This window comes from Dermacentor andersoni, chromosome 2 (genome assembly GCF_023375885.2).
Source record: "Dermacentor andersoni chromosome 2, qqDerAnde1_hic_scaffold, whole genome shotgun sequence".
Lineage (NCBI taxonomy): Eukaryota > Metazoa > Arthropoda > Arachnida > Ixodida > Ixodidae > Dermacentor > Dermacentor andersoni.
The window spans coordinates 253,577,273-253,599,130 of NC_092815.1; the positions used below are offsets into that span (position 1 = coordinate 253,577,273).

The 21,858-nt window shown below is 49.0% G+C and overlaps 1 long non-coding RNA gene across 1 annotated transcript; it reads left to right on the forward strand.

Moving 5' to 3' along the window:
- The first annotated feature begins 16,940 nt into the window (after positions 1 to 16,940).
- Positions 16,941 to 21,299, forward strand: LOC140216033 (uncharacterized). Its single transcript, XR_011892683.1, has 3 exons — positions 16,941 to 17,301; positions 18,071 to 18,157; positions 21,105 to 21,299. It is a non-coding gene; the product is annotated as an uncharacterized lncRNA (long non-coding RNA).
- The last annotated feature ends 559 nt before the right edge of the window (positions 21,300 to 21,858 follow it).

A 21,858-nucleotide genomic window follows, 5' to 3' on the forward strand; every position in this document is an offset into this window, starting at 1 on the left:
GCGCGCACGTCGATTTCTGACAAACGACGTGCCAAGCACGCCCATGCTGCGCTTTACAGCGCACGCGCATGCATTTGTGGCAAACCACTTGCAAAACATGGACATGCATCTTTTCGTAGACGCACACGTTGTTTTCTGCCAAACCACAATTTAAGCATGCAAATGCTGCTTTGTCAGAGTGCTCACGTGGATTTCTGCCAAACAACGTGCTAAGCACGCCCATGCTTCGCTTTTCAGCGCACGCGCATGCAATTGTGTCAAACCACTTGCTGAGCAGGCACATGGATCTTTTGGTAGACGCGCACGTTGTTTTCTGCCAAACCACAAGTTAAGCATCCACAAGCTGTTTTTGTTAGAGCGCGAACGTGGATTTCTGCCAAACGACATGCCAAGCACGCCCATGCTGCGCTTTTCAACGTACACGCATGCATTTGTGCCAAACCACTTCTTCAGCATGCACATGCATCTTTTGGTAGACGCGCGCGTTGTTTTCTGCCAACGCACAAGTTAAGCATGCACATTCTGCTTTTGCCAGACCACGCACGTGGATTTCTGCCAAACGACGTGCGAAGCACGCCCATGCAGCGCCTTACAGCGCACGCGCATGTATTTGTGCCAAACCACTTGTTAAGCATGCACATGCATCTTTTGGTAGATGCGCAAGTTGTTTTCTGCCAGACCACAAGTTGAGCATGCACAAGCTGCTTTTGCCAGAGTGCGCACGTGGATTTCTGCCAAACAACGTGCTAACCGCGCCCATGCTGCGCTTTTCAACGTACGCGCATGCATTTGTGCGAAACCACTTGTTAAGCATGCACGCATGCACATGCATCTTTGGGTAGACGCGCACGTTGTTTTCTGCGAAACCACGAGTTAAGCATGCACATGCTGCTTTGTCAGAGCGCGCACATGGATTTCTGAGAAACGACGTGCCAAGCTCACCATGCTGCGCTTTTCAGCGCACGCGCATGCATTTGTGCCAAACCACTTGTTAAGCATGCACATGCATCTTTGGGTAGACGCGCACGTTGTTTTCTGCTAAACCACAAGCAAAGCATGCACATGCTGCTTGGTCAGAGCGCGCACGTGGATTTCTGACAAACGACGTGCCAAGCAGGCCCATGGTGCGCTTTTCAGCGCACACGCATGCATTTGTGCCAAACCACTTTTCAAGCATGCACATGCATATTATGGTAGACGCGCACGTTGTTTTAGGTTAAACCACAAGTTAAGCATGCACATGCTGCTTTTGCCAGAGTGCGCAAGTATATTTCTGCCAAGACGTGCCAAGCACACCCATGCTGCGCTTTACAGCACACGCGCATGCATTTGTGTCAAACCGCTTGTTAAGCATGCACATGCATCTTTGGGTAGACGCGCACGTTGTTTCCTGCCAGACCACAAGTTGAGCATGCACATGCTGCTTTTGTCAGAGCGCGCACGTGGATTTCTGCCATACGACGTGCCAAGCACGCGCATGCTCCACTTTTCAGTGCACGCGCATGCATTTGTGCCAAACCGCTTGTTAAGCATGGACATGCATCTTTGGGTAGACGCGCACGTTGTTTTCTGCCAGACCACAAGTTGAGCATGCACATGCCTCTTTTGCCAGAGTGCGCACGTGGATTTCGGACAAACGATGTGCCAAGCACGCCCATCCTGCGCTTTTCAGCGCACGCGCATGCATTTGTGCCAAACCACTTGTTAAGCATGCACATGCATCTATGGGTAGACGCGCACGTTGTTTTCTGCCAAACCACAAGTTGAGCATGCACATGCTGGTTTTGCCAGAATGCGCACGTGGATTTCTGCCAAAGCACGTGCTAAGCACGCCTATGCTGCGCTTTTCAGCGCACGCGCATGTATTTGTGTCAAACCACTTGTTGAGCATGCACATGCATCTTTTGGTAGACACGCACGTTGTTTTCTGCCAAACCACAAGTTAAGCATCCACAAGCTGTTTTTGTCAGAGCGCGAACGTGGATTTCTGCCAAACGACATGCCAAACACGCCCATGCTGCGCTTTACAACGTACACGCATGCATTTGTGCCAAACCACTTTTTCAGCATGCACATGCATCTTTTGGTAGACGCACGTTGTTTTCTGCCAACGCACAAGTTAAGCATGCACATTCTGCTTTTGCCAGACCACGCACGTGGATTTCTGCCAAACGACGTGCGAAGCACGCCCATGCAGCGCCTTACAGCGCACGCGCATGTATTTGTGCCAAAGCACTTGTTAAGCATGCACATGCATCTTTGGGTAGACACGCACGTTGTTTTCTGCCAGACCACAAGTTGAGCATGCACATGCTGCTTTTTCAGAGCGCGCACGTGGATTTCTGACAAACGACGTGCCAAGCTCGAACATGCTGCGCTTTTCAGCGCACGGGCATGCATTTTTGCCAAACCACTTGTTAAGCATGCACATGCATCTTTGGGTAGACGACCACGTTGTTTTCTGCCAAACCACAAGTTAAGCATGCACATGCTGCTTTGCCACAGTGCGCACGTGGATTTCTGCCAAACCGCGTGCTAAGCACGCCCATGCTGCGCTTTTCAGCGCACACGCATGTATTTGTGTCAAACCACTTGTTGAGCATGCACATGCATCTTTTTGTAGAAGCGCACGTTGTCTTCCGCCAGACCACAAGCTAAGCATGCACATGCTGCTTTTGTCAGAGCGCGCACGTGGATTTCTGACAAACGACGTGCCAAGCACGCCCATGCTCTGCTTTTCAGCGCACGCGCATGCATTTGTGTCAAACCATTTGTTAAGCATGCACATGCATCTTTGGGTAGACACGCACGTTATTTTCTACCAAACCACACATTAAGCATGCACATGCTGCTTTTGCTGGAAGGCGCACGTGTATTTCTGCCAAACCACGTGCTAAGCACGTCCATGCTGCGCTTTTCAGCGCACGCGCATGCATTTGGGCCAAACCACTTGTTAAGCATGCACATGCATCTTTGGCTAGACGCGCACGTTGTTTTCTGCCAGACCACAAGTTGAGCATGCACATGCTGCTTTTCCCATAGTGCGCACGTGGATTTCTGCCAAACTACGTGCTAACCACGCCCATACTGCGCTTTTCAGCGCACGCGCATGCATTTGTGCAAAACCACTTGTGAAGCACAGACATGCATCTTTGGGTAGACGCGCACTTTGTTTTCTGCGAAACCACAAGGTAAGCACGCACATGCTGCTTTGTCAGAGCGCGCACGTGGATTTCTGACAAACAACGTGCCAAGCACGCCCATGCTGCACTTTTCAGCGCACGCGCATGCATTTGTGCCAAACCACTTGTTAAGCATGCACATGCATCTTTGGGTAGACGCGCACGTTGTTTTCTGCCAAACCACAAGTTGAGCATGCACATGCTGCTTTGCCACAGTGCGCACGTGTATTTCTGCCAAACCGCGTGCTAAGCACGCCCATGCTGCGCTTTTCAGCGCACACGCATGTATTTGTGTCAAACCACTTGTTGAGCATGCACATGAATCTTTTGGTAGAAGCGCACGTTGTCTTCCGCCAGACCACAAGCTAAGCATGCACATGCTGCTCTTGCCAGACCACGCACGTGGATTTCTGCCAAACGACGTGCGAAGCACGCCCATGCAGCGCCTTACAGCGCACGCGCATGTATATGTGCCAAACCACTTGTTAAGCATGCACATGCATCTTTTGGTAGATGCGCACGTTGTTTTCTGCCAGACCACAAGTTGAGCATGCACAAGCTGCATTTGCCAGAGTGCGCACGTGGATTTCTGCCAAACAACGTGCTAACCGCGTCCATGCTGCGCTTTTCAACGTGCGCGCATGCATTTGTGCGAAACCACTTGTTAAGCATGCACGCATGCACATGCATCTTTGGGTAGACGCGCACGTTGTTTTCATGCGAGACCACAAGTTGAGCATGCACAAGCTGCTTTTGCCAGAGTGCGCACGTGGATTTCTGCCAAACAACGTGCTAACCGCGCCCATGCTGCGCTTTTCAGCGCACGCGCCTGCATTTGTGCCAAACCATTTGTTAAGCACGCACATGCATCTTTGGGTAGACGCGCACGTTGTTTTCTGCGAAACCACAAGTTAAGCATGCAGATGCTGCTTTGTCAGAGCGCGCACGTGGATTTCTGAGAAACGAAGTGTCAAGCACGCCCACGCTGCGCTTTTCAGCGCACGCGCATGCATTTGTGCCAAACCAATTGTTAAGCATGCAAATGCATATTTGGGTAGACGCGCACGTTGTTTCCTGCCAAACCACAAGTTAAGCATGCACGTGCTGCTTTTGTCAGAGCGCGCACGTGGATTTCTGCCAACCGACGTGCCAAGCCCGCGCATGCTGCACTTTTCAGTGCACGCGCATGCATTTGTGCCAAACCGCTTGTTAAGCATGCACATGCATCTTTGGGTAGACGCGCACATTGTTTTCTGCCAGACCACAAGTTGAGCATGCACATGCCTCTTTTGCCAGAGTGCGCACGTGGATTTCTGCCAGACAACGTGCTTACCACGCCCATGCTGCGCTTTTCAGCGCACGCGCATGCATTTGTGCCAAACCACTTGATAAGCACGCACATGCATCTTTGGGTAGACGCGCACGTTGTTTTCTGCGAAACCACAAGTTAAGCACGCACATGCTACTTTTGCCAGAGTGCGCAAGTATATTTCTGCCAAGACGTGCCAAGCACGCCCATGCTGCGCTTTTCAGCGCACGCGCCTGCATTTTTGCCAAACCACTTGTTAAGCATGCACATGCATCTTTGGCTTGGCGCGCACGTTGTTTTCTCCCAAACCACAAGTTAAGCATGCACATGCTGCTTTTGCCAGAGCGCGCAAGTCGATTTCTGCCAAACGACGTGCTAAGCACGCCCATGCGGCGCTTTTCAGCGCACGCGCATGCATTTGTGCCAAACCACTTGTTAAGCATGCACATGCACCTTTGGGTAGACGCGCACGTTGTTTTCTGCGAAACCACAAGCAAAGCATGCACATGCTGGTTTGCCAGAGCGCGCACGTCGATTTCTGACAAACGACGTGCCAAGCACGCCCATGCTGCGCTTTACAGCGCACGCGCATGCATTTGTGGCAAACCACTTGCTAAACATGGACATGCATCTTTTCGTAGACGCACACGTTGTTTTCTGCCAAACCACAATTTAAGCATGCAAATGCTGCTTTGTCAGAGTGCTCACGTGGATTTCTGCCAAACAACGTGCTAAGCACGCCCATGCTTCGCTTTTCAGCGCACGCGCATGCATTTGTGTCAAACCACTTGCTGAGCAGGCACATGGATCTTTTGGTAGACGCGCACGTTGTTTTCTGCCAAACCACAAGTTAAGCATCCACAAGCTGTTTTTGTTAGAGCGCGAACGTGGATTTCTGCCAAACGACATGCCAAGCACGCCCATGCTGCGCTTTTCAACGTACACGCATGCATTTGTGCCAAACCACTTCTTCAGCATGCACATGCATCTTTTGGTAGACGCGCACGTTGTTTTCTGCCAACGCACAAGTTAAGCATGCACATTCTGCTTTTGCCAGACCACGCACGTGGATTTCTGCCAAACGACGTGCGAAGCACGCCCATGCAGCGCCTTACAGCGCACGCGCATGTATTTGTGCCAAACCACTTGTTAAGCATGCACATGCATCTTTTGGTAGATGCGCAAGTTGTTTTCTGCCAGACCACAAGTTGAGCATGCACAAGCTGCTTTTGCCAGAGTGCGCACGTGGATTTCTGCCAAACAACGTGCTAACCGCGCCCATGCTGCGCTTTTCAACGTACGCGCATGCATTTGTGCGAAACCACTTGTTAAGCATGCACGCATGCACATGCATCTTTGGGTAGACGCGCACGTTGTTTTCTGCGAAACCACGAGTTAAGCATGCACATGCTGCTTTGTCAGAGCGCGCACATGGATTTCTGAGAAACGACGTGCCAAGCTCACCATGCTGCGCTTTTCAGCGCACGCGCATGCATTTGTGCCAAACCACTTGTTAAGCATGCACATGCATCTTTGGGTAGACGCGCACGTTGTTTTCTGCTAAACCACAAGCAAAGCATGCACATACTGCTTGGTCAGAGCGCGCACGTGGATTTCTGACAAACGACGTGCCAAGCAGGCCCATGCTGCGCTTTTCAGCGCACACGCATGCATTTGTGCCAAACCACTTTTCAAGCATGCACATGCATATTATGGTAGACGCGCACGTTGTTTTAGGTTAAACCACAAGTTAAGCATGCACATGCTGCTTTTGTCAGAGCGCGCACGTGGATTTCTGCCAAACGACGTGCCAAGCACGCGCATGCTGCACTTTGCAGCGCACGCGCATGCATTTGTGCCAAACCACTTGTTAAGCATGCGCATGCATCTTTGGGTAGACGCGCACGTTGTTTTCTGCTAAACCACAAGCAAAGCATGCACATGCTGCTTGGTCAGAGCGCGCACGTGGATTTCTGACAAACGACGTGCCAAGCAGGCCCATGCTGCGCTTTTGAGCACACACGCATGTATTTGTGTCAAACCACTTGTTGAGCATGCACATGCATCTTTTGGTAGAAGCGCACGTTGTCTTCCGCCAGACCACAAGCTAAGCATGCACATGCTGCTTTTGTCAGAGCGCGCACGTGGATTTCTGACAAACGACGTGCCAAGCACGCCCATGCTCTGCTTTTCAGCGCACGCGCATGCATTTGTGTCAAACCATTTGTTAAGCATGCACATGCATCTTTGGGTAGACACGCACGTTATTTTCTACCAAACCACACGTTAAGCATGCACATGCTGCTTTTGCTGGAAGGCGCACGTGTATTTCTGCCAAACCACGTGCTAAGCACGTCCATGCTGCGCTTTTCAGCGCACGCGCATGCATTTGGGCCAAACCACTTGTTAAGCATGCACATGCATCTTTGGCTAGACGCGCACGTTGTTTTCTGCCAAACCACAAGCTAAGCATGCACATGCTGCATTTGTCAGAGCGCGCACGTGGATTTCTCCCAAACGACGTGCCAAGCACGCGCATGCTGCACTTTTCAGCGCACGCGCATGCATTTGTGCCAAACCACTTGTTAAGCATGCACATGCATCTTTGGGTAGACGCGCACGTTGTTTTCTGCCAGACCACAAGTTGAGCATGCACATGCTGCTTTTCCCATAGTGCGCACGTGGATTTCTGCCAAACTACGTGCTAACCACGCCCATACTGCGCTTTTCAGCGCACGCGCATGCATTTGTGCCAAACCACTTGTGAAGCACAGACATGCATCTTTGGGTAGACGCGCACTTTGTTTTCTGCGAAACCACAAGGTAAGCACGCACATGCTGCTTTGTCAGAGTGCGCACGTGGATTTCTGACAAACAACGTGCCAAGCACGCCCATGCTGCACTTTTCAGCGCACGCGCATGCATTTGTCCCAAACCACTTGTTAAGCATGCACATGCATCTTTGGGTAGACGCGCACGTTGTTTTCTGCCAAACCACAAGTTGAGCATGCACATGCTGCTTTGCCACAGTGCGCACGTGGATTTCTGCCAAACCGCGTGCTAAGCACGCCCATGCTGCGCTTTTCAGCGCACGCGCCTGCATTTGTGCCAAACCACTTGTTAAGCATGCGCATGCATCTTTGGGTAGACGCGCACGTTGTTTTCTGCTAAACCACAAGCAAAGCATGCACATGCTGCTTTTGTCAGAGCGCGCACGGGGATTTCTGACAAACAACCTGCTAAGCACGCCCATGCTGCGCTTTTCTGCGCACGCGCATGCATTTGTGTCAAACCACTTTTTGAGCATGCACATGCATCTTTTGGTAGTCGCGCACGTTTTTTTCTGCCAAACCACAAGTTAAGCATGCACATGCTGCTTTTGCCAGAATGCGCACGTGGAGTTCTGCCAAACCACGTGCTAAGCACGCCCATGCTGCGCTTTTCAGCGCACGCGCATGCATTGGTGCCAAACCACTTGTTAAGCATGCACTTGCATGTTTGGGTAGGCGCGCACGTTGTTTTCTGCCAAACCACAAGTTGAGCATGCACATGCTGCTTTTGCCAGAGCGCGCACGAGGATTTCTGCCAAACAACGTGCTATGCACGCCCATGCTGCGCTTTTCAGCGCCCGCGCATGCATTTGTGTCAAACCACTTGTTGAGCATGCACATGCATCTTTTGGTAGACGCGCACGTTTTCTGCCAAACCACAAGTTAAGCATGCACATGCTGCTTTTGTCAGAGCGCGCACATGGATTTCTGCCAAACGACGTGCCAAGCACGCCCATGCTGCGCTTTTCAGTGCACGCGCATGCATTTGTGGAAACAACTTGTTAAGCATGCAGATGCATCTTTGGGTAGACGCGCACGTTGTTTTCTGCCAAACCACAAGTTAAGCATGCACATACTGTTTTTGCCAGAGCGCGCACGCGGATTTCTGCCAAACGACGGGCCAAGCACGCCCATGCTCTGCTTTTCAGTGCACGCGCATGCATTTGTGCCCAACCACTTGTTAAGCCTCCACATGCATCTTCGCTTAGAAGCGCACGTTGTTTTCTGCCAAACCACAAGTTGAGCATGCACATGCTGCTTTTGCCAGAGTGCTCACGTAAATTTCTGCCAAACAACGTGCTAAGCACGCCCATGCGGCGCTTTACAGCGCACACGCATTCATTTGTGTCAAACCACTTGTTGAGCATGCACATGCATCTTTTCGTAGACGCGCACGTTGTTTTCTGCCAAACCACACGTTAAGCATGCACATGCTGCTTTTGCCAGAGTGCGCAGGTATATTTCTGCCAAGACGTGCCAAGCACGCCCATGCTGCACTTTTCAGCGCACGCGCATGCATTTGTGCCAAACCACTTGTTAAGCATGCACATGCATCTTTGGCTTGGCGCGCACGTTTTTCTCCCAAACCACAAGTTAAGCATGCACATGCTGCTTTTGCCAGAGCGCGCACGTGGATTTCTGCCAAACGACGTGCCAAGCACGCCCATGCTGCGCTTTTCAGCGTGTGCGCAAGCATTTGTGCCAAACCACTTGTTAAGCATGCACATGCATCTTTTGGTAGAGGCGCACGTTGTTTTCTGCCAAACCACACGTTAAGCATGCACATGCTGCTTTTGCCAGAATGCCACGTGGATTTCTGCCAAAGCACGTGCTAAGCTCGCCCATGCGGCGCTTTTCAGCGCACGCGCATCCATTTGTGCCAAACCACTTGTTAAGCATGCACATGCACCTTTGGGTAGACGCGCACGTTGTTTTCTGCGAAACCACAAGCAAAGCATGCACATGCTGCTTTGTCAGAGCGCGCACGTGGATTTCTGACAAACGACGTGCCAAGCACGCCCATGCTGCGCTTTTCAGCGCACGCGCATGCATTTGTGCCAAACCACTTGTTAAGCATGCACATGCATCTTTGGGTTGACGCGCACGTTGTTTTCTGCCAAACCACAAGTTAAGTATGCACATGCTGCTTTTGTCAGAGCGCGCACGTGGATTTCTGCCAAACGACGTGCCAAGCACGCCAATGGTGCACTTTTCAGCGCTCGCGCATGCATTTGTGCCAAACGACTTGTTAAGCAGGCACATGCATCTTTGGGTAGACGCGCACGTTGTTTTCTGCCAAACCACAAGTTGAGCATGCACATGCTGCTTTTGCCAGAGTGCGCACGTGGATTTCTGCCAAACAACGTGCTAAGCACGCCCATGCTGCGCTTTTCAGCGCACGCGCATGCATTTGTGCCAAACCACTTGTTAAGCATGCACATGCATCTTTGGGTAGACGCGCACGTTGTTTTCTGCCAAACCACGAGATGAGCATGCACATGCTGCTTTTGCCAGAGTGCTCACGTGGATTTCTCCCAAACAACGTGCTAAGCACGCCCATGCTGCGGTTTTCAACGTACGCGCATGCATTTGTGCCAAACCACTGCTTAAGCATGCACATGCATCTTTTGGTAGACGCGCACGTTATTTTGTGTCAAAGCGCAAGTTAAGCATGCAAATGCTGCTTTTGCCAGAGTGCTCACGTGAATTTCTGCCAAACAACGTGCTAAGCACGCCCATGCTGCTCTTTACAGCGCACACGCATGCATTTGTGTAAAACCACTTGTTGAGCATGCACATGCATCTTTTGGTAGACGCGCACGTTGTTTTCTGCCAAACCACACGTTAAGCATGCACATGCTGCTTTTGCCAGAATGCGCACGTGCATTTGTGCCAAACCACGTGCTAAGCACGCCCATGCTGCGCTTTTCAGCACACGCGCATGCATTTGTGCCAAACCACTTCCTGAGCATGCACATGCATCTTTTGGTAGACGCGCACTTTGTTTTCGGCCAAACCAGAAGTTAAGCATGCACATGCTGCTTTTGCCAGAGTGCGCAAGTATATTTCTGCCAAGACGTTCCAAGCACGCCCATGCTGTGCTTTTCACCGCACGCGCATGCATTTGTGCCCAACCACTTGTTAAGCATGCGCATGCATCTTTGGGTAGACGCGCACGTTGTTTTCTGCCAAACCACAGGTTAATCATGCACATGCTGCTTTTGTAACTGCGCGCACGTGGATTTCGGTCAAACATCGTGCCAAGCACGCCCATGCTGCACTTTTCAGCGTACGCGCATGCATTTGTGCCAAACCACTTGTTAAGCATGCACATGCATCTTTGCTTAGACGCGCACGTTGTTTTCTGCCAAACCACACGTTAAGCATGCACATGCTGCTTTTGCCAGAATGCCCACGTGCATTTCTGCCAAACCACGTGCTAAGCACGCCCATGCTGCGCTTTTCACCACACGCGCATGCATTTGTGCCAAACCACTTGCTGAGCATGCACATGCATCTTTTCGTAGACGCGCACGTTGTTTTCTGCCAAACCAGAAGTTAAGCATGCACATGCTGCTTTTGCCAGAGTGCGCAAGTATATTTCTGCCAAGACGTGCCAAGCACGCCCATGCTGCGCTTTTCACCGCACGCGCATGCATTTGTGCCAAAACACTCTTTAAGCATGCACATGCACCTTTGGCTAGGCGCGCACGTTGTTTTCTCCCAAACCACAAGTTAAGCATGCACATGCTGCTTTTGCCAGAGCGCGCACGTGGATTTCTGCCAAGCGACGTGCCAAGCACGCCCATCCTGCGTTTTCAGCGTGTGCGCAAGCATTTGTGCCAAACCACTTGTTAAGCATGCACATGCATCTTTGGGTAGACGCGCACGTTGTTTTCTGCCAAACCACACGTTAAACATGCACATGCTGTTTTTGCCAGAATGCGCTCGTGGATTTCTGCCAAACCCCGTGCTAAGCACGCCCATGCTGCGCTTTTCAGCGCACGCGCATGCATTTGTGTCAAACCACTTGTTCAGCATGCACATGCACCTTTTGCTAGACACGCACGTTGTTTTAGGTTAAACCACAAGTTTAGCATGCACATGCTTCTTTTGCCAGAGTGCGCAAGTATATTTCTGCCAAGACATGCCAAGCACGCCCATGCTGCGCTTTTCAGCACACGCGCATGCATTTGTGCCAAACCACTTGTTAAGCATGCACATGTATCTTTGGCTAGACGCGCACGTTGTTTTCTCCCAAACCACAAGTTGAGCATGCACATGCTGCTTTTGCCAGAGTGCTCACGTGAATTTCTGCCAAACAACGTGCTAAGCACGCCCATTGCGCTTTGCAGCGCACACGCATGCATTTGTGTCAAACCACTTGTTGAGCATGCACATGCATCTTTTGGTAGACGCGCACGTTGTTTTCTGCCAAACCACACGTTAAGCATGCACATGCTGCTTTTGCCAGAATGCGCACGTGCATTTCTGCCAAACCACGTGCTAAGCACGCCCATGCTGCGCTTTTCAGCACACGCGCATGCATTTCTGCCAAACCACTTGCTGAGCATGCACATGCATCTTTTGGTAGACGCGCACGTTGTTTTCTGCCAAACCAGAAGTTAAGCATGCACATGCTGCTTTTGCCAGAGTGCGCAAGTATATTTCTGCCAAGACGTGCCAAGCACACCTATGCTGCGCTTTTCACCGCACGCGCATGCATTTGTGCCAAACCACTTGTTAAGCATGCACATGCATCTTTGGCTAGGCGCGCACGTTGTTTTCTCCCAAACCACAAGTTAACCATGCACATGCTGCTTTTGCCAGAGCGCGCACGTGGATTTCTGCCAAACGACGTGCCAAGCACGCCCATGCTGCGCGTTTCAGCGTGTGCGCAAGCATTTGTGCCAAACCACTTGTTAAGCATGCACATGCATCTTTGGGTAGACGCGCACGTTGTTTTCTGCCAAACCACACGTTAAGCATGCACACGCTGCTTTTGCCAGAATGCGCTCGTGGATTTCTGCGAAAGCACGTGCTAAGCACGCCCATGCTGCGCTTTTCAGCGGACGCGCATGCATTTGTGTCAAACCACTTGTTGAGCATGCACATGCATCTTTTGCTAGACGCGCACGTTGTTTTAGGTTAAACCACAAGTTAAGCATGCACATGCTGCTTTTGCCAGAGTGCGCAAGTGCGCAAGCAACGTGGAGGTGCTTTTCTTTCATGTACCGGACGCCCCCGACAAACCGTGATCCAAGCCCGGACAGCAAAGACAGCACCGACGTAGTCCCGGACCATCGAGCAAGCCGCCGTATTCAACAACTGCCCACGGAGCACGGACTTTTGCCTGAAACCAGGAAGATCACCACCAAGTCCACCCCAATGGCAGCCCCGGCATCTCCCATCGTGCTGCAACAGCCCAGGGAGCCACCGACGTTCCGCGGTTCAACGTTCGAGGACCCGGAAAGCTGGCTTGAGACATACGAGAGGGTGGCTGCTTTTAACAAGTGGAACAGCGATGACAAACTGCGACATGTCTTCTTCGCATTGGAAGACGCTGCCAGGACGTGGTTCGAGAACCGAGAAGCCACCTTGACGACCTGGGAGCTATTCCGAAGCGGCTTCCTGCAGACATTCGGAAGCGTTGTACGCCGAGAACGAGCCCAAGCGCTATTAGAAACTCGGGTGCAACTACCAAATGAGACCACCGCGATTTTTACAGAAGAAATGAGCCGCCTATTCCGCCACGCCGACCCGGAAATGTCCGAGGAAAAGAAAGTCCGCCTACTCATGCGTCCGCCTACTGCACGCCCTACACGACGATCCAACCGCTGGGCACCTCGGATTCTCCCGGACGCTATCGAGAATACAGGAAAGGTATTTCTGGCCGCGTCTGACCGCCGACGTCGCCCGTTACGTCAAGACATGCCGAGACTGTCAACGACGCAAGACACCACCGACAAGGCCAGCAGGATTACTACATCCGATCGAACCTCCTCGTCGACCATTCCAGCAGATTGGGATGGATTTGTTAGGCCGTTTCCGATGTCAACATCCGAGAATAAGTGGATCGTCGTGGCGACGGACTATCTCACCCGCTTTACTGAAACCAAAGCTCTACCGAAAGGCAGCGCAGCCGAAGTGGCGAAATTTTTCGTCGAGAACATCCTACTGCGACATGGTGCCCCAGATGTCCTCATCACCGACAGAGGAACGGCTTTTACAGCAGAGCTCACCCAAGCAATTCTGCAGTACAGCCAGACAAGCCACAGGAGGACAACTGCCTACCATCCGCAGACGAATGGTCTCACGGAGCGCCTGAACAAGACCCTCGCCGACATGCTAGAAATGTACGTCGACGTCGAGCAAAAGACGTGGGACGCGGTCCTGCCGTATGTAACCTTCGCTTACAACACGGCGGTGCAAGAAACAACACAGATCACGCCGTTTAAGCTGGTTTACGGCAGGAACCGGACGACGACGCTCGACGCCATGCTGCCGCACGTCACGGACGAAGAGAATCTTGACGTCGCGACCTTTCTCCAGCGCGCCGAAGAAGCTCGACAACTCGCCCGCCTACGGATCAAGAACCAGCAGCGTACCGACAGCCGACATTACAACCTCCGACGACGCTTCGTCGAGTACCAGCCCGGCGACCGTGTTTGGGTTTGGACCTCTATACGCCGACGAGGACTGAGCGAAAAGCTTTTGCGTCGCTATTTCGGACCGTACAAGATTATCCGACGTGTTGGGGCACTGGACTATGAGGTCGTGCCAGACGGCATTTCGCTATCACAGCGGCGCCGCTCACGACCTGAAATTGTCCACGTTGTGCGACTTAAGCCGTACTACCAGCGATAATGAACTTTGGGACTTCGCGTAACTGACCTTTGGACTTACTTTCTTTTCGTTGTTTTGTTACTTATGTTTAATAAGTGTCCTTTTGTGTTTTGCTCTCTTATATTTGTAGCATCGGGACGACGCTTTTTAAGAGGGGGGTATTGACGCGTGTACTTATCTTTATCGGGCGACCACGTTTCGCCGCCTAACAAATGTAATCGCACAGCGCTGGATGCGCCTGCATGTATCCGACTTTTCTGGAAAGTTATCGATGCTTCCATCCGGCTGTCTGTTGTCGCCGAACCTTGTGTTATCTGATCTCATCGCGTGACGCGAATGGTGTAGAACTTTGCGGAAGGCACGCGGGTCCGAAGAATTAGTCTGGAACATTCGATGACTGCTGTATAAAAGCCGACGCGCTTGACCCGCTGATCAGATTTCCGACGATCGCCGACCTTCCTTTATGAAAATGAACCATGAGTTTCTGTAGAGGACATTATGTGTTCCTAAGGTGACATCAGACATTCATAAGAAATGCATCGTCTAATGTTTTTTGGCATCACAAGTACATCAGAGACTCAAATGACGATGCACCTTAGGATTTCTGATGAGAGGAGTATACAGCTTTTTTGTGTTATTGCTAATGTCAAAGTACATCATATATGAATGTGTACGATGCCAAGTCGCGAAAAATTCTTTGTAATGCGATAGCGTTAAATGGCTCATGAGCCGGGAAATCCGGCATTGTCGGCGTGAGCACTCGATGTACAAAGAGGTTACAAACTCTCAACATTTCATGGGAGTCGAACCCTCTACCTTTGGCGGTAATTAAGGCTACGAACCCACGACCTTTGGTGTTGATTAAGACACCGTTAATTAAGACAGTTATTGAAGATATAGTTAATTAATGCACTCGAACGCACGTACGACCCTTAGTGGAATTCGAAGCCTGTTAATTAATAGGTAAATAATGTGCAGCTGATTATGTCGTTAATTAAGACACTCGTACCCACGGCTTTTCGTGTTAATGAAGGCACTGTTAATTAGGCGTAGTTAAGATAGTTATTTGAGGCACTCCAACCCACGACCTTTGTTAATGATGATGATGCTAATTAAGGTACGGTTAATTACGACCTAGGAATTAAGTCACTCGAACACATTACCTTGTGTGGGAATCGAACCAACGACCATTGTTGTTAATGAAGCCGATATTATTTGAGGTATTGTTCATTAAGATATAGTCAATTAAGACACTCGAACCCACGATCTTCGGTGTTAATGAAGGCGATGTTAATTAGGGCACAGTTAAGATACAGTTATTTGAGGCACTCGAACCCACGACCTTTGGTAATGAAGATGGTGCTAATTAATGTACTGTTAATTAATATCTAGCAATTAAGTCACTCACACCCAGTACCTTGGGTGGGTGAATGAAGAAATGAAGAAAACGATATAGCACAGCGTGAGCGCCGAGTACTCTGGAAACGCTTCCGATATATCAGGGCTAGGCACAAAACAACGACGTCATTTTCTTTCCTTTTTAAAGAGCACTGTAAGTTCGTGTTACCCCGTTATCACATTTGGTAAACAGTGCAAAACTTAGCGTATGCCTTGTTCTGAGCAGTTTGATTTCTCGGATGTGTTACTAGACTTTAAGTGGCAAACTGACAATTGTGCAGACTGACATGATCATGACATGGAAAACTGCGCGTAAAAAATTATGGGGTTTTACGTGCCAAAACCACTTTCTGATTATGAGGCACGCCGTAGTGGATCGAGGACTCCGGAAATTTCGACCACCTGGGGTTCTTTAACGTCCACCTAAATCTAAGTACACGGGTGTTTTCGCATTTCGCCCCCATTGAAATGCGGCCGCCGAAGCCGGGATTCGGTCCCGCGACCTCGTGCTCAGCAGCCCAACACCACCATAGCCACTGAGCAACCACTACGGGGAAAAAAAAAAACTGCGCGTAAGCGGCAGCGTCTATTTGCTGGAACGCACAGTAGTACTTGGTTGCAAGCACATCGCACGCCAGCGCACACATCTGGCATATACCACATAGGACCAATGCACGCTGCCGAGACATGTGGGTTTTTCGAGGAATCTTCGTGGGTAGCACCATCAACACAGAAGGCACGATCGACAGGAGTGCAACCCGCGCACATTAAACACACTAATACGAAAGCAAGATACAGACGACAGGGTTTTAAGCTGCGCCACACGAGCAGATTTGATGCTTTGCGACTGACACTGTTGCAACGGGCACTAAAACATCGCACACTGCACATGTGTCTCTCGGAGATCGCGTAAACCATGTCTGAGGCTATATAGTTGATGTTAACGACAGCAGGAAGTTATTTAAATTGAAGTGACGGCGCAGGCAGCACGGGGAGCAGCGAAATGCGTAATTGACGGGTTTTATGAGAGGTAACCGAAGTGAAAATCGTTCGAATAGCGTCACCGCAACGGTTTTCTATAGGGTTAACATTTTCAGATCTCGAAGGCCATGCTTTTGCTGGCTGCAGATAGCAGAAGCGATTCAAATTGGAAATGCGTTATAGAATTTCTTTCTATGCCAAGCTATAGCTTACAATATAGAGTTATCTGTGGTTCTGTTTGTCTTGCAACAGCTATGCGCAATTAGGCAGCCGCACAAATCCTCAGATGACGCTAGCCGAGACATTGGCTGGCCCCAACCGACCTGTTGGTGGCGCCACCCACCGTCCCGTTTCCAATCCAATCCAATCCAATCAGCCTGTCGCTCTGTTTACGAGTCGGTCGGGTGTGCGAGCTGCAACGATGTGCTTCTTTGATCGTGTGTTTTTGTGTTTGCTGTAACGAAATGTGACTTAGTTCGCGTGCGCATAAGTGCCACCGACAGCTTGTGTCTCGCTGCAAACTCGCCGTGTGCGTGGCGCGCCAGCCAAATATGGACCAACGATGTTCATGCCGTGGAGTGCGTTCCCTTTGTCTCTGGTTGTCGTGGAAAGTTGGGTGGACGTCGCGAAGAATTAATGCGTGTTGTTAGCGTGCCACTGCTCGTCCACTATGCACTGGCATGTCTGCTGGAAGTCACATCGAAGCACCGGCAACTTGGAGGGCGCTTTCCGACCGCGTCGTGCCATTCAAAAGGTGAGTAACCGTGCTTGCTGACTACACACGTGTTGTGCGTGCTTCTCGTGTGGGCATAGGGTGCCTTGCGAACGTAGGAAAGAGAACTCCCACGACAACAGTGAAACCTATGCCGATGCTTGCTGGGTGTCAGAGTTTAGTTGCGCGAATTTATTGCCATAATGCAGAATTGAAAATCTTGATAAGCGTTTTCTTCTGATGAGAAAGATTACGTTCGGAAATAATCGTATTCATCATGCACGCTTGTGCGTGAGCTCCCGCTTTTCTGCTGAAGTCGCATGATAACGACTCATCTACCTCTTGAGCGATTCTTACTGCTACGACGTTTCCTCGCTTATAAATGATTCGACGTTGCAGATAATCTCTGCTTACAAGGTTTTCGATTTACGAGCAGTATTAGGGAAAAAAATGTAAGCAATCACAGCGTGCTACTGGTACAGGTTTGTTTTGAAGGGGTGTTGCCATAACTTTGACGTAAGTAAACATTACAAGGGATACTTACTTAAAGTCACGAAAGAAACTATAGAATCGTTATGTAAACAAACATTCATGTAATGCGCTGCTGCTGCTGCGTGTGAAATTTTGTCTTGTTGAAGGGGTCCCTGTTATCGTGACATTCATCAGTGACTTCGACTTTGTGCTCTGTTGCCACCCTGCACCAGTGCAGGCATTGTTTTCGTGACTGTTTTTACATGCTCCTTGCATGTGTTCATGATGTGATAGTCTTATTGTGCCACAGCTGTAAGTTAACACAGAATTCTCTTTGTAGTGGTGAAGCCGTGACCCACAACAGTGTCCACATAACCCGTGGCAATGGCTGCAGCAGCACGGCATGTAATCTGGATGGACATGTCAGGTATGCTTTAAGTGTACGTGTTCACAAAAGTAGGATCTCGGTATCATTAGTGGATAAGTGTATCGACATATTACTTGATGCATCTTGCTAAATAGGTTAAATATTTGTGCAGCTTTATTCCACTTGCTGCTTATTTGTGTTTGTAGACATTATGCACACGTTATCTTGTTCTGTTAAAGCTACACCTCGCATGTCCTGACGTTTAGTATTTTTCTCGCATAAATTGCTTGGCTACAAATCCATTTTATTTTTGCCTATTACACAGTATGTTTCTTTTTTATTTTGGTTTTATTTGTTTGGAACTGTTTCTTATGCTGTAGCATATATTTCCCTGTTTTCCTTTCTGCTTATGATACACACATGTGCTGTTTTTGTCCATGTAAGAATTCGAAGTGTAGTGTGCCATATATCTCAAAGGTCTAAGCACGCAGTGTGCATACCATTGTTTAACATTGATGTTTACAATTATGTCTGTCTTGTTCTCAGAATAACTGTCACTGGCAAATACACATTTGATGAACTCGAATTTCTTGAAATGAAATAGGAAGGCCAGTATTCATTGTGCTGCAGTTACTTAAGTAGTGAGGTGTTTTCTGGTAAGCTTTCTATTTTTTCTCTCACTTTCTTCGTATTCTTTTCTTTGCAAGCTGCCCCTATTCATGCTGGTAGGCATTGTAGCCTCTCCAGTGTGCCTTAAATAGACTGGATGACAGGCCATTTACGGAAGCGAAGATCTTGGGAGCCTGGCCTCACAGTTCATTGGCCCAGAAAGCAGTTCGAGCGCTTTTTCGCTACCTAAAGGCAACAGACTTGAGTGCCCGACTATAGACATCCTACATCTAAGTTCTCTCTCTCCCTCTTTCACTCCCCATTCCCCTCCCCACGTGTAGGGTAGCAAACTGGACTCAGTCTGGTTAACCTCCCTGCCTTTCCGTCTTCCCTTCTCTCTCTCTCTCTCTCTGTAGCAGTTGTGAGTGTGTCTACTGCAGCAATGTCACAGCTAGTTTGCACACACTCCAGGATGCCAACAGATACCCATCACTGTTTTTGTGCATTTCTGAGAACCAGCTGTGTCCACTCGGCGAAACTTGTAGTGTCCATTTCAATTTGCCAATCAGTTCATGTAACTTTTCAGGACAAAATTTACGCAGCGAGGGAAGGGAGACTATGCAACATGACCTTGGCTAACAACTGACTGTTTAAGTTGTTGGAAGGACTAACAAAAATAGCACTGGATGTGCACTTGTGTTGTGCACCAGTTAATTTGAGAGGGATGGCAGAAGTTATAATACAAAGGCATAAAATCATGATAAATGGTGTTTGCATAAAAAGAAGTAAGTAAATAGGCACAGACTAATTTCTATCCCTTGTAATCTACAAAGGATGCCTTTCTTCATGCATTGATAATGGGGGCTGGCTCACACTTATTGTTATTTATGTGGTGTGCCTGACTGATTTCTTTTGCCAATTTTCAGCCATGGGTGAAAACAGATAAACAATCCTAATCCGGCCTGAAGCCCCATTGCGAATATGTGTGGCCAAGTAGGACGAGCATACTGGTCTTTTGAGTGAAATATGTTGATCTCATAGGTACATATTTAGGCACCAGCCAGTCTGCGCTATGTAAATTTGACCACCTGTGAAAGGAATACAGTACAGTACCTCTGACACGCACTGGACAAATTTGGTGCTACCTTTAACCAAGCAAGCCTCGCTTGCCTCCTTGCCTTTCTGGATTCAATTTTCAATTCAATCAGTTCATGCAACTTTTCAGGACAAAATTTGCACAGCGAGGGAAGGGAGACCATACAACATGACTGTTGTGCATATGCTGCCTAATTTATTTTTGCTGGAAATATATGTGCATTGCAGTCCACAAGTGAATTGACAAAGGCACCCAGGCATTGGAGGCTTGCTTAGTTAAAGGTACCCAAAATTTGTCTCGTATCTTTCAGGGTTAATGTAGGCTATTCTTTTGATCACATGCATATTTGGTCCAATGTACATCGGGCACGCTGACTAGCCAGTGCCTCAGCATGCGCCTAGGAGAGCACCATAATTCACTCAAAGGACCAGTGTGCTCGTCCCATTTGACCATGCATTGACATGACAAGCTGTGCACTGGATTTAGATTGTTCATCTGTTTCGTTAGCCTATGGCAACCGATTGATACAACAAAATCAGTGAGGAATACCACATCCAAAAGATGGGACGTGTGTCAGTCAACGCTCATTATGATTGCATGACAAAGAGGAATACTCTCTAATGACGTGGGATAGCAACCACCATGCTTACTTATTAAATGATTTTTATGCAAGCTTGTTTATCATGCTTCTACGCATTTGTTTTCAACTTGTGCCCTCCCTCTGAAAGCAATTCTCGGGTGTAAATGATAAAAAAACCCAGACATGGTGTGGTGTATTTCCTGAATGGGATATATGCCATCATTCAGGAGGCCAACACATGCATGACATAGTAGGCTTGGAATGTGTGAGAGCTGTGACCGTAGCTGATGCAAATATTCTATAACGACTGGCACTTGGATGTCTCTGGGATGGATTGGGTTGCCCGTACACAAACACTCCTACCCTCATTTCCATGCCAAGTAATTAGTGAGATTTTGTCATTCACGCTAGCAATCCACAGACACTGCTGTCCTTTGTCAAGTAGAAACCGATATAGCCGAAGTTGTTCACGACATGTACACATGCCACAGCTGATCCATGTTGCACCTTTGTACAGCCAAGAGCAATTTCTGCTTACTGTAGTTACTGCTGCACCCAAAGGCCACGCAGTGGTTCCTCAACTTTGTGTGAACCGACACCACATAAATTTTTCGCAGAACTAGCTATAACATCTCCAGATCGTTCTGCAGCAAGTGATACAGTGTGTATTTCTGTGGTTGATTGCCAAGTTTTGTTAATTTTCTGTCCTTTCTACCATGCAGGGTACACGTGCACTTACTTCAAGATGACGACACTCCACCTCAAGAAGAGCCTCTCCTCAATGATAAGTAGCGAGATTAAATGAAAGGAAGATATCACATCCGTAACCAGACTGATACTGTGTTTTCCTTTCATTTAACCTCCTTCTGCATTTAAGGAAGCATTGATATGCCCAATAAATGTTTTTGTTAAATTTCTTTCGTTGAGTAATGTCTTACATGCAGCATATGTAGGGCCCATGTACATGTCAAAAGTGCTGCATCTTCGCTAGACATACATACATGCATACAGGCTGCATATATATAGCACCAAAGACAGTTACGCACAGGTAACAGCTTTAAATAAGGTCGGACTGCCATTGGGACACATGAGAAAATGTTTCCACACGTGGTGGCCAATTTCGTTATAGCAGTGATATGAGCACCAGCAGTCTAATGTATAACCTCATTAGAGATTCGTTAGGAAGACGTGAGAAAGTCACAAGAAAACTGGTTTGGAGCGCACATTAGGAAGACATTTCATGCTCACAAGAAAAACACTCGTCAAGAATTCTACAGAAAGACGGTGGCCAATATGTTTTAGAATGACATTAGGAATACATCAGAAAATTCCAAAGAAACTCATCAGAAAGTCTAATGGCTGTGATGTCAAAACTCGCCAGACTTTCATGTGAAACTCATCTCATATTTTCATAAGGGTTGTTCGCCGCTATCGTTGTGCTATAAGTGTAGCCTGTTCTTGTGGGCACAGGTTCGC